The sequence below is a fragment of the Crotalus tigris genome, unplaced genomic scaffold, assembly GCF_016545835.1.
Source record: "Crotalus tigris isolate CLP2741 ecotype Arizona unplaced genomic scaffold, ASM1654583v1 scf7180000018975.1359446, whole genome shotgun sequence".
Taxonomy (NCBI): domain Eukaryota; kingdom Metazoa; phylum Chordata; class Lepidosauria; order Squamata; family Viperidae; genus Crotalus; species Crotalus tigris.
Window position 1 is genome coordinate 451,507 of NW_024097306.1, and position 11,967 is coordinate 463,473.

Sequence of the window (11,967 nt, forward strand, 5' to 3'; positions counted from 1 at the left end):
TAACTATTGTGGACTTTGATGCAAAGGCTATTGGAATGCTAACATTTAAGAGGTGAAATTCTAAAGGATTTTCATCTTCATTGCATAATACAGCATAAATAACTGCATACAGGAGTTGGACACCTGTGTCCCAGAACACCTGCTACTCCCTAACCATTTTTAAACCTCTGGAGACTTTTACATATGTATTTCTCTGTGTTGTAGAGATATGAGAATCCAAAATTGGCAGACAAAAGGATTTCTTCCCATTTTGAGGTAGAAAGTAAACAAAAACTATAATTAAAAAAAAGATAAAAAAAAAAGATCTAGAACATTACTGTCCTTCCAAAGAACAGTCAGGATTGATCTCCTTTAGAAGAAACTGATTTGATCTCCTCGCAGTCCAAGAAACACTCAAGAATCTCCTCCAGCATCATAGTTCGAAAGCATCAAGTCTTTGGCACTCAGCCTTCCTTATGGTACAACTCTCACAGCCACACATTACTATTGGTAACTGTTGATGGTTGATCCTAAACGGCAGAAGCTATTTACCACTTCAATATCTTCATTATCAGTTTTAGGGCTGGTTGTTGTACCGGTTTTGTTATTAGTTTAGTCTCATTCGTATTGAATATTAAACCCATTTTGCCACTGTATTGCTTGAATTTTATTACTAGAGCTTGCAGATTCTTTGTTTTTTTGGCTATGAAGTTAGTGTTGTTGATGCTTGTTCAATTTTAAAACCATCTTAAGGTCATCACCACAGCTTCTGAAGGCAAGCCATTCCAATGATTGATTGTTCTAACTGTCAGAAAATTTCTCATTATTTCTAGGTTGCTTTTCTCCTTGATTAGTTTCCATCCATTGCTTCTTGTCCTGCCTTCAGGTGCTTTGCAGAATAGCTCTATTCCCTCTTCTTTGTGGCAACCCCTGAGATATTGGAACACTGCTATCATGTCACCCATAGTCCTTCTCTTCATTAAACTAGACATATCCAATTCCTGTAACTTTTCTTCATATGTTTTAGCCTACATTTTAACAGTGGTGGGATTCAAATATGTGAACAACCGGTTCTTTGTGTGGATGCCGCTTCCGAAAGTCCATTCTGGGCCTGGGCAACAAAAAATTAGCTACTGGTTCTGCCGCACTGGTGCGAACTGGTTGAATCCCACCACTGCATTTTAGCCAACCATTCTTCCTATGTTTTGATCTACACAAGCCACTGGAGGATACAGGAGAATGATGGATAAATGTAAACATGCAGCAATTGAAGTTCTAATTCCACTGTGATCTTCATAGATCTGGACAGTTATTGCTGCCCATCTATCAGTAAGTAATGTTTATCTCCAGGCTATTTGCCTTCCCAAACACTGCTCGGTTTTGAACAGCCAGCAACTGCTTAGCTGAAAAAAAGAAAAGAAAAAGGTTAACAGACAAGCTATACAAACAATACTTATTACATTTTGTAGCTGAGGTGAAGAGAGAAAGAGAAGAAGAAAAAAAGTGCCCATGATTACAGAGAGAACATTGTAGAGAGCATTTTAATTTCTATCCCATTGTGCTGCCTTGGTAACTGCTGATAGAGGTGTATAAATCAAAGGTTAAAGGGACGATGCAAGCTCTCCTTAGCCTTGGTAAATTAAGATGGCCACATTTCTCCAGTTTCAGACAGTTCTTATGGCCTTCAAGCAGGATAAAAGTGTGTGTATGTATATGTGTGTGTTCTATTCATTATTTATTAAACTTAGAACACAATAGGGTTGGAAGGGACCTTGGAGATCTTCTAGTCCAACCTGCTACTTATGGCAGGAGATCCTATACTTTCCAGACAAATGGCAGTCCAGTCTCTTCTTACACCCTCCCTTTCTCAATCCAACACTTAAGATGATTTAATGCAGTTATTCCATATAATAATCCATTACATGCAACTTTTATTATTATTTTATTTTATTTAATTCCTAGGACACAGGGACACTAAAACTGAGCTAAAAATGAGCGTGCGGCACAAGCCATCAGGTCAGGAAAGCAAGAGGTAGAAGTCTGGTCCCCGTCAGCTTTTCTCCCGGGTTAAATGTCTACTCCAGTGTTTCCCAAACTTGACAATTTTAAGGCATGAGGACTTCAACTCCCAGAATTCCACAGCCAGCAACGCTGGCTGTGGAATTCTGGGAGTTGAAGTGCTCATGCCTTAAAATTGTCAAGTTTGGGAAACACTGGTCTACTCTATGGAGATTCTCAATCATTCAGGTTGTCTCAAAGGTGCTTTCCCAAAAGGCAACTGGACTTTCTTGGGGTTTTTTTCCTTGAAAGCATTTCACTTCTCATCTGATGGGCTGTCTTCAAAACAAAGCAAGATTACGGTATACGCTTTAAAGGAGAGAGGAAGCCTGTAATTGGGGAGTTTGTCTGGCAAGTACAAAGAATGTTTATTCACAGGGAATATGCAAGTGTAAAGCTTGTAACAATTCTGTGTGGTCAAAAAGCTGATAAAAGTAACAAAAGACTTAGGCATCTTGCAAGCTCAGCTAGAACAGTGGTTCTCAACCTGTGGGTCGGGACCCCATTTGGGGTCGAACGACCATTTCATGGGGGTTGCCAAACAACGCAGTCCGCCATTTTTTTCCCCCTTTTCCTTAGCTGTGCTACTCCCTTTTATTCTATTGGCTTTTGAAAGCCAATGGAATAGACTCTCTTGAATAGAGTCTAATTCTATTGGCTTTCAAAAGCCAATAGGAATTGTCCAGGCTGTCTCTGCCCTCCTGAGCCCTCCAAAAGTCCCATTCTGCAAACGGTGCTCCACCAGTTGAGTAGTCCTCGACTTACAACCGGTTGAGTAGTCCTTGACTTACGACCGGTTGGGGGTCGCAGCATTAAAAAGGTTGAGAACCACTGACCTAGAAGCTAGGAATAGGGATGGCCTGGAGCAAATAGTATGTGTATTAGTTAACTCCTGAAGCATTCATTAGCCAAGGCTTAGGAATAGGGGATGCTAGAGACCAATAGAATAATTGTTAGATTATTATTGAAATGTTTATTAGATGATATTTCTTTTATATCCCACCTTATTCCGCCTTCTACTTCAGAGAAAATGTATAAAACTTTATTAATTCTGTGGTTTGAGGTTTCTTGGCATTTTGGCCAGGATCCCCTTTTCTTGGAGTGCTTCAATAAAAGACAACAAAACCTTGTGTCGGGTGTTCTTCATAGGCCTCAGCACCAGGCTCAGACCCGCATTGGGGACAACACATCCAAAAAGCTTCTTCATTCTAAACGGAATGTTGGAAAATGGAAGGATTTGTATTCTTTGCAGTCATCTGATTGATAGCACTCAGAGTCATTGAGGCCACTTGGGGGTTTATCTGTAGCCTCATGGTCACCTGAATCAATGCAATAGGTGTGGAACCTTTGGGGCCTGCTTTCTCCCTGGTTAGCTACTTGAAGAAATTGCTTCATTTTCCCTAAATGGTATGGCTCAAACTCAGTTCCTGCCAAATGAGACATAGTGAACATAAATGAAAGGATGACAATGATCATCTCTGCAGCAAGTTGGGAATGATGCTATGGGTATTTGGGGGCAGGGCATGGGAACAAGAGGAAAACAACACTGTGATGTCATGGGGAAGACCTGCCCCCTTTATATTCATGCATTATATAAGCGATGGAGCATGCATCACAATGTTGCAATGCTCATTTTGTCATTTTGACCAAAGTCTACAATTCTGCAGATACCTCCACATGGAAATTTTTATTAATCCAGAGGAAAATTGCTCCTTCAAAAATACTGTTTCCCTTGGGAAGAAATCTTGATACCAGTTGGAGCTTATTTATTATTTAAAATGGGCATATGAAATAAGTAGGAAGTTTGTTTTAAGGTCAAAGACTGATTGGTTCAGAAAGTAGAATTTTAATTTATACCTATTTAATTCTTTCAGGTAGCTAATACTTTCTAATATTTTCTAGTACTTTCCCTTCCATATTTTGGGGAACACACATCATGTTACTTGTACAATATTGTCCACAAACTAATGCTGCCATGTACAGTTTCAAAACATGATCTTAGCCAAAAGGTAGAGAAATGAATTTTCAGATTTTCTTACTATCCCTAGAAAAAAATCATTTACATTTTTGTTCCTTTCACTCTAGAGATAAATGAAGCTCCTGCTCCAATGTGTTTATCCCACATTGATGAGTGCTTGTTTTCCCAGTGATGAGTCTGTCTGTCACTACCTGCCCTCAGGTCTTATCTAACGTACTTTCTTCAGCTCACGTAGGAGCCCTGAAATGTAATTTTGTTGGCATGTTGCAGTCACAGGAATGGTCACGACAGAACATTTCAGGATTTGCTTGGCTCATGCACTTTGCAGGACTTACTAAAAAGTTGCTTACTATTTTTTCTTTTTCTATTACTACTGATCCGGCATCATGGTGAACAGAAGGGTTTGGAGTTTCCCAGGCATTTGACAATAATTTCAGGAGGGGTAGGCAGCTTTACAAATTTGATATATAGGCCCACAGAGGAGCATGCAGCCATAAGGCTGGTTAGCACCCTAAAGCCCCTCCCCTGTCTTATTAATTTTAATTTTAATCGTTTTATTCTTTTTTTCTATTATCATATTTATATGTAGCTTTTATGTTTTACGTCTACTTGTACACAACTCAGAATTGCTCTGTGTGGGACGGTGGTTCTCAACCTGTGGGTCGGGACCCCATTTGGGGTCGAACGACCATTTCACGGGGGTCGCTAAACAACGCAGTCCGCCATTTTTCCCCCCTTTTCCTTAGCTGTGCTACTCCCTTTTATTCTATTGGCTTTTGAAAGCCAATAGAATAGACTCTCTTGAATAGAGTCTAATTCTATTGGCTTTCAAAAGCCAATAGGAATTGTCCAGGCTGTCTCTGCCCTGCTGAGCCCGCCAAAAGTCCCATTCTGCAAACGGTGCTGCACCAGTTGAGTAGTCCTCGACTTACGACCGGTTGGGGGTCGCGGCATTAAAAAGGTTGAGAACCACTGGTGTGGGAGATGGGCAGTTCCTAAATATGATATATAAACATACAAAGAAACACACATACATTTTTTTAAAAAAAATCTGTCTTTTGTCGCAACTATCCCATAGCAAAATATTGATAGGCAAGCTTGCAAACAGCATGGTGGCTGGAGAATTCTGGGAGCTGGAGTCCACATACTTTACAGTTCCAAGGTTGAGAAACACCACTCTAGAGAATTTGGCATTTGGAAATCATGTCTCATTAAATGGCCACCACGGATAGGTAGACTTGGTTATTTAGAAAGTGGCAGACTGGCTCACTGTAGATTATGCTCTAGAAAAAAGTGTCAGAAAGTGATCATATGGGACATTGCAACTGTCATAAATACCAGCCAGGTGCCAAGCATCTGAATATTGCTCATGTGACAATGGGGATGCTGCAATAGTCGTAAGTGTGAAAAAGGGTCATAAGTCACTTTTTCCAGTGCCATTGTAGCTTTGTTGTAAGTCAGGGACTACCTGTAGTTCAGTTTCTAATTCCACAATTCTCCCCAACCATATTAGGGATGTGGGATATATATTGGTACTTTGCAGCTTTCATCAAGTTTGCAAAAATACCTCAAAACAAGTCTGAAAAAAAAAAGACTTTTTAAAGATGGAAAATGCCCTCTGGAAATTGTTGGGTAAAATAGCCTTATTTGTATACAAACAAGGATAGCAGTAATTTCTCAAAAGACCAGTGGGGTATATGCAGAGGGCCAACAATGCATAAAGGGAAACTCTGTCTTCCCATTATGGAAGTATTGCCTTCTCAAGTTGTTCCTCTGCATTTTAACGTGGAGGAAAGCAAAAGAAAAGTTATATTTTTTTCTTTGACCTCAAATACTAATATGGCCTGCCTGGGTACAAGTAATTTAGCAGAATTCTGAGCACAAATCTGCAGCTAATATGTTAAGAGCATCTTTATCAGCTGAACAATACCAGAGTCAGTAAGTATAAAATAAGCAGGCTGGGCGATTTAATCTTGGTAAACTCGATGAAAGCTTCTGTAAAATTACATAAAGGAAACACATTTATGGATACAAAATTCAAGTTTAATCAAGTGTGTGATAACTCAGAATCTTTTACATAAGGAAAATAGCATCAAAAGAACACTAAGAAACCAGGTGATTCACAACTATTTTACTGACTGGTCCTTTATAAATTCCTCTTAGATGGCAAACACATTTCTCTGAGAATTGACTGCCCTAGACCAAAGCAGGATTTATATCTCAACAAAGTGGCACATTGTTAAGTTGGCCTGGGTGTGGAGCTGTCCTCTTGAATGTTGTGAAAACCACAATCTTAGGATATTGTTAATGACTAATAAATTGATGTTTTCACAGATTATTTCATGAGTTACATGGAGTGTCATTCAGAGAAAGAATATTATTTATACCCACAGCTGTTGGGCAGGAAACAGGGAAAAGGAAGAATTGAAATTAGCATTACATATTGGTAGTCATTATGGCAAATGGCAATAATGCTGCTGCTGATCGTTGGGTTTACACACATGAATGATTCAGTCTCTAGCTCCATGGTGGTGAACCTATGGCATGGGTGCCAGAGGCGGCACTCAGAGCCCTCTCTGTGGGCACGAGCGCCGTTGCCCCAGTCCTACAGCTGGGTTTTATAAAACCTTTTTGCTTTAGGCCTCCGCTGCCATGTGCAAAAAAAAAAAAGGTTCAATCAATTTCAACTTCTCGTGAGGGAAAAGAAAGATCTTGCAAAGTTGGAATTGATTGAACTTTTTAGTCCCACCCAGTCTGCCATTACCACTGCAGCCATGCCCACCCAATGGGCCACACCCACCCAGCACCCAATGATACATAAGTGGGTTTTGGGTTGCAGTTTGGGCACTCGGTCTCTAAAAGGTTCGCCATCACTGCTCTAGCTCATTCATGACTTTTCCCTTTTTGATCTGGCAACATGCCATCAGGCTGACCAAGTCAAGGGTTATCATTTTGGGAATACAGATTTCCCCTTTACAGGTTATTCTGGAACCTGAACTAAGATAATCCTGTCCAGCACACAGGTAGTCCTTAATTTACGACCACATAATCCTAGGAGTGTAACCGTCATAAATGTCATGCCAATTGCCAAGCATCCGAATTTTGTTCACATGAACTTGGGGATGCTGCATTGGTCATAAGTGTGAAAAACGGTCCCAAGTCACTTTTTTCAAGGCTATTGTAACTTCAAATGGTCACTTAACAAATGGTTGTAAGTTGAGAACTACCCGAAATTGGTTAAACACGTTGTGTGAATTTAGCTAGTGTTAGCAAAACAATAATTAAATATGACATGAACATTCTTGCACTGGTGAATCCATTCTCATACATGTAGCCCCAGATCAAATAAAAGCTGGGTTTCTACAACACAGCAAGCCAACACCAGACAGATTGCAGTATGGCTTCATATCAGATGATGTGTGACTCCTATATTGTGACCAAACATTTTGGTTTCTGGTTGAGAAAGAGGTTATCCATTAAGGGAAGACTGTTTAACAGTTGTGTGCTCACACAACCTGCCTCTGGTGATACGATTGAAAAATAGAAGTATGGAGTTTGATTGGCATATAAAGTTTGCTAGAACAGATTCTTGTTCTTTTGTATCTTTTGGTGCTTCTCTTCCTCTTTTCTTAAGGGAGCTAAGACAGATAACCTTTTAATAGTAATCTGAAATTCAAATAGGGTTAAATCCACTCCTCACATATCCCAATATTTGTGAAAGATTTTTTTTTAAACAAACCAGCTTTTAAAATGCCCCATTATTGGTCTGGAATCGTGCGTATTTGAGTGCTCAGAGGGAAATAATATTAACAGAATGAAAAGGTCAGAAAATTATAAGAAATACCTTTTTCAAAACTAAATATGCCTGGCAAATCAGATTCCCAGCTGATATCATGCCAGTAGTTTTAAAACTGGCAACATGGGGCCTCTGGAGAAGTTGAACTCTATGTGACTAAATGTCCTTCAAAAAAACTAATGGTATACATATCTCTATGGATCAGGATATAGATTATCATTTTGCCTCTCCAAGTAGGCTCAAAACAGATAAGAAAAGCAGACACTGTACCTTTCACAACACAAGAAAGTTGACCATAAAGTAACAAGTTATTAGATTCAGAGCATCATCATTAACATTCTAGCCATTGTCTATCCATTGCAGGATGAAGGCCTCTTCCACATACCGTATTTCCAACCAATAGGATCTTGAGCTTTCTTTTTGCTAAACATGATGGAGCGACGACATCAGCAAGTATTGTGGGCCTAATTGGCAAAAGATTCAGACAATATGCCAAGTCAGTGAAAGACCTAGCATGCTAAACTTGTTTACACTGAATATAGGTTAGTAATATGCCTGGGTGGGTGGTTTGAGATGCTTCATAAATACAGTCCAATTAGTTTACAGTCCAATGTATTATGCAAACTCACTGTCATGGTTCCAATAGATGAAACCATTTAAAAGAACTTCCAAGGAAAGGATTTCTTCCTTAAAGAACATTTTATTTAGGAAACAAGATATCGGCACATACAAAGGTGAACCCAAGACTAAAATCCCCTCCCTCAGGCTACAAAGTAACAAGTTGCAATTCCCATCCCAAATTGCTGTCATAAATCACATTCACCAACATGGGCTCTCCTCCCAGCTTTTCAGCCCGCCAAAACTCTTATCAGAACTGACTTTGATTCTCACACAGAAGTATTGTTATGGCTAACTGAGAAAATTAACATCCCCCCTCCCCCTCCTTCATCTAAAATCTCTAAACTAAAATGTGGCAACGAAGACAAAATGAAAAATGGCTTCCGTTCAGTTTATCACAGCGTTGATACTCACAATGTTGATTAATTCATAACCAGATTAATTATATTTTGTGCTTCAATATGTCACAAAGGAAAATTGGATTATTATTTTTTTTAAAAAAAACCTGATAGCCTTTACACTTGCAGTGTTTCTCCACCTTGACAATTTTAAGGCATGTGGACTTCAACTCCCAGAATTCCACAGCCAGCAATGCTGGCTGTGGAATTCTGGGAGTTGAAGTCCACATGCCTTAAAATTGTCAAGGTGGAGAAACACTGCTTTACAGGATCTTGTGGGAATGTCTTTTGATTTCTGCCTTTCAATAGTCTTCATTTTCTTTCTCATCTAGCTCTATTTCTTTTGACCTACACCTCCAATGAATCAAATCACAGAAAGTCCAGCAGAGACATTTGCTAAGAATGTAAAAGGAATCCTTCTGGATGATACTAATCTAACCAATAGGTGATCAACAGGTCATCCCATTCAGAAGGCAATCCTTGGCATTTGAACTGAGAACATAGGTCCCATTGTCCTCAGATTCTACACATAGAACATAGAATAATAGAGTTGAAGGGACCTTGGAGTTCTTCTAGTCCAATCCCCTGCTCCAACAGGAGACCCTATACCATTTCAGACAAATGATTGTCCAGTCTCTTTTTGAAAGCCTCCAGTGATGAAGCATCCACAACTTCTGAAGGCAAGCTAGTTCATTGGTTGATTGCTGTCGCTGTTAGGAAATTTCTCCTCAGTTCTAGCTAGCTTCTCTCCTTGGTTAGTTTCCAGCCATTTTTTCTTGTCTTGCCTCTTGGTACTTTGGAAAATAGTTTGACCCCTTTGTCTTTGTAGGAGCCCCTCAAATATTGGAACATTGCTATCATGTCATCCCTAGTCCTTCTTTTCACTAGATTAGACACATCCAATTCCTGTAACCATGCTTTGTATGCTTTAGCCTCCAGTCCCCTAATCATTTTTGTTGCTCTTCTCTGCTGTCTTTCCAGAATCTCAACATCTTTTTTATATTGTGGTGATAAAATCCCCTGCTGCATAGCAACATAAGTCCATACAGAATCAGCAATGGATCCTTTAAGACTCTGAGACACTTCTTCTGGGAGATGGAGTGGAAAACAGAATCCCATGTATATAAGGTAAAATGTATTAAAGTAGCAGATGAACGACTGGAGCTTCTTTCTATAACTCATTTAGTAGCTGTCCATGGTCCTGATCATTTGCCAGGTGCATCATGACTAACCAGTGTAAACTGATCTACCTTAATTAGTATGGTCATACTTTGGTTTTCTTCAGTTTGATTGGCTTTTCCAATCTATTTCAATTAATTTCATATATCTGCTTAACTGGAACTTTACCTGTCCTGATGTGTTTTGCTGTCTTTTCAACAAATTTGGTCCTATTCAGTATATCTGTTGCTTGAGGCTACCAGGCTTCAAAGACATAGGGCAGCTAGTATATTGTTTACAACCTTGGCTAGCCAAATGCCATGATAGGGAAGCCAGAAACTATTGTTATCTCATTGTTCCTGGCAACTGAAGATAAACTCACGTGTCCTATTAACATCAACATCTGTTGAGCTTTAAACCTGAGAATATGGATTTGAACTGAATTTATCTCTTCCCAGTTCAAAATTAGTTCAGTACTACAAAAAGTATAATTAAAGACATGAAATAAAGGAACAGAAAAGAAATACTGTAGTTAATGCTGTTGCTTAGTGACCACCACAAAAAATGTCATAAATTCAGGTCGGTCCCATGACGACCTGCTTTATGATCATCACGATTTACAACTTGTTGGGCAAACTTCATTATGTTCATAAGTTGAGGACAACCTATATGTATGAAAGGTATACTTCTATTTACTTACAAAACAGAGAACTTTTCCCTATTTTGTGGAATTATTTTATTTATATACTAGACTTATGAGGCAATCCGACTCAACATGACTTTAATGCTCAGCTAGTAATTATGTGCTGCAAAATGCACTATTTCTAAAACACATTCAAGATCATCTTAAATATATTCAGAGCCAGGAGATATATTGCAGTGGGAATGAATTCTTAGGTCAATATTGTAGATTTTCTAAAAGCAGAGTGAGCAGAACTTTTCCTTTGTTTCTTTCCTTAGTCATTGATGATGTCATCAAACCAGGTTCTTTCATTGCACTAAATTACATTTTAAAATTAGTTTTGAGTCAGCAGGATTTATGATTCCATCTATGCTTATTATGCATAAAAAACAAGCCCAAAAAGAGAGTTTATTCATCTGTAAGTAGATGTTATGTACATAAGCATGCAGAGTGGCCAAAGGAAATTCAGACTTTGTTGGGCATTGATTTGGTAGCTTTGTAGAAAAATAGGTCAATGTAATTATTGAATCATAGAATCATAGGACTGGAAGAGACCTTAGAGGTCTTCTAGTCCAACCCTCTGCTTAAGGCAGGAGCCTTATACCATCCTGGTCAAATGGTTCTCGAGTCTATTTTATTTTAGTCTTTTATTATATATTGTTTAGCAAGCAAACTACATAGACTGTATAGACAACAACGAACAAAGGAATTAGGAATAAAATGTCCCCTGAAGTTCTTCCTCAATGTCTATATTTCATCTTTTCTAACATATATGCCCAACATATCTCAAGAATGACTCAAGAATCTCAGGATATGGGTTTTACCATTTTTTTTTTAAGTAGGGATGATGTCAATTAAAAAACTTTTTAACACAGATTCTGGAAGAATTTTTTTTTCTGCTGAATCTTCTTTCCTCTCATCTAAACCCTGTTATATGGAAAATGGTAGTCAGAAATGAGTTTAAGAAAGGCATCAGAAGGGGGATGGTTACTGTCTCCCTATCATCTTTCATGGTTTATTACTTTCTCTATTCAACTTACAATCAATTTCTGTACACAATTGCCGCCATACATATTGTGAACCATGGATGTTACATGCTAGGTCAATGATGGCGAACCTTTTAGAGACTGAGTGCCCAAACTGCAACCCAAAACCTACTTATTTATCGCAAAGTGCTAGGGCTGCATCAGCATTGTGGTGCCCTGCGGGGGGATTGTGGCCCACTGGGTGGGCATGGCTGCAGTGGTCACGGCAGACTGGGTGAGCGTGGCTGGGGCCAGTCCCTCACCATCTCTGGGGC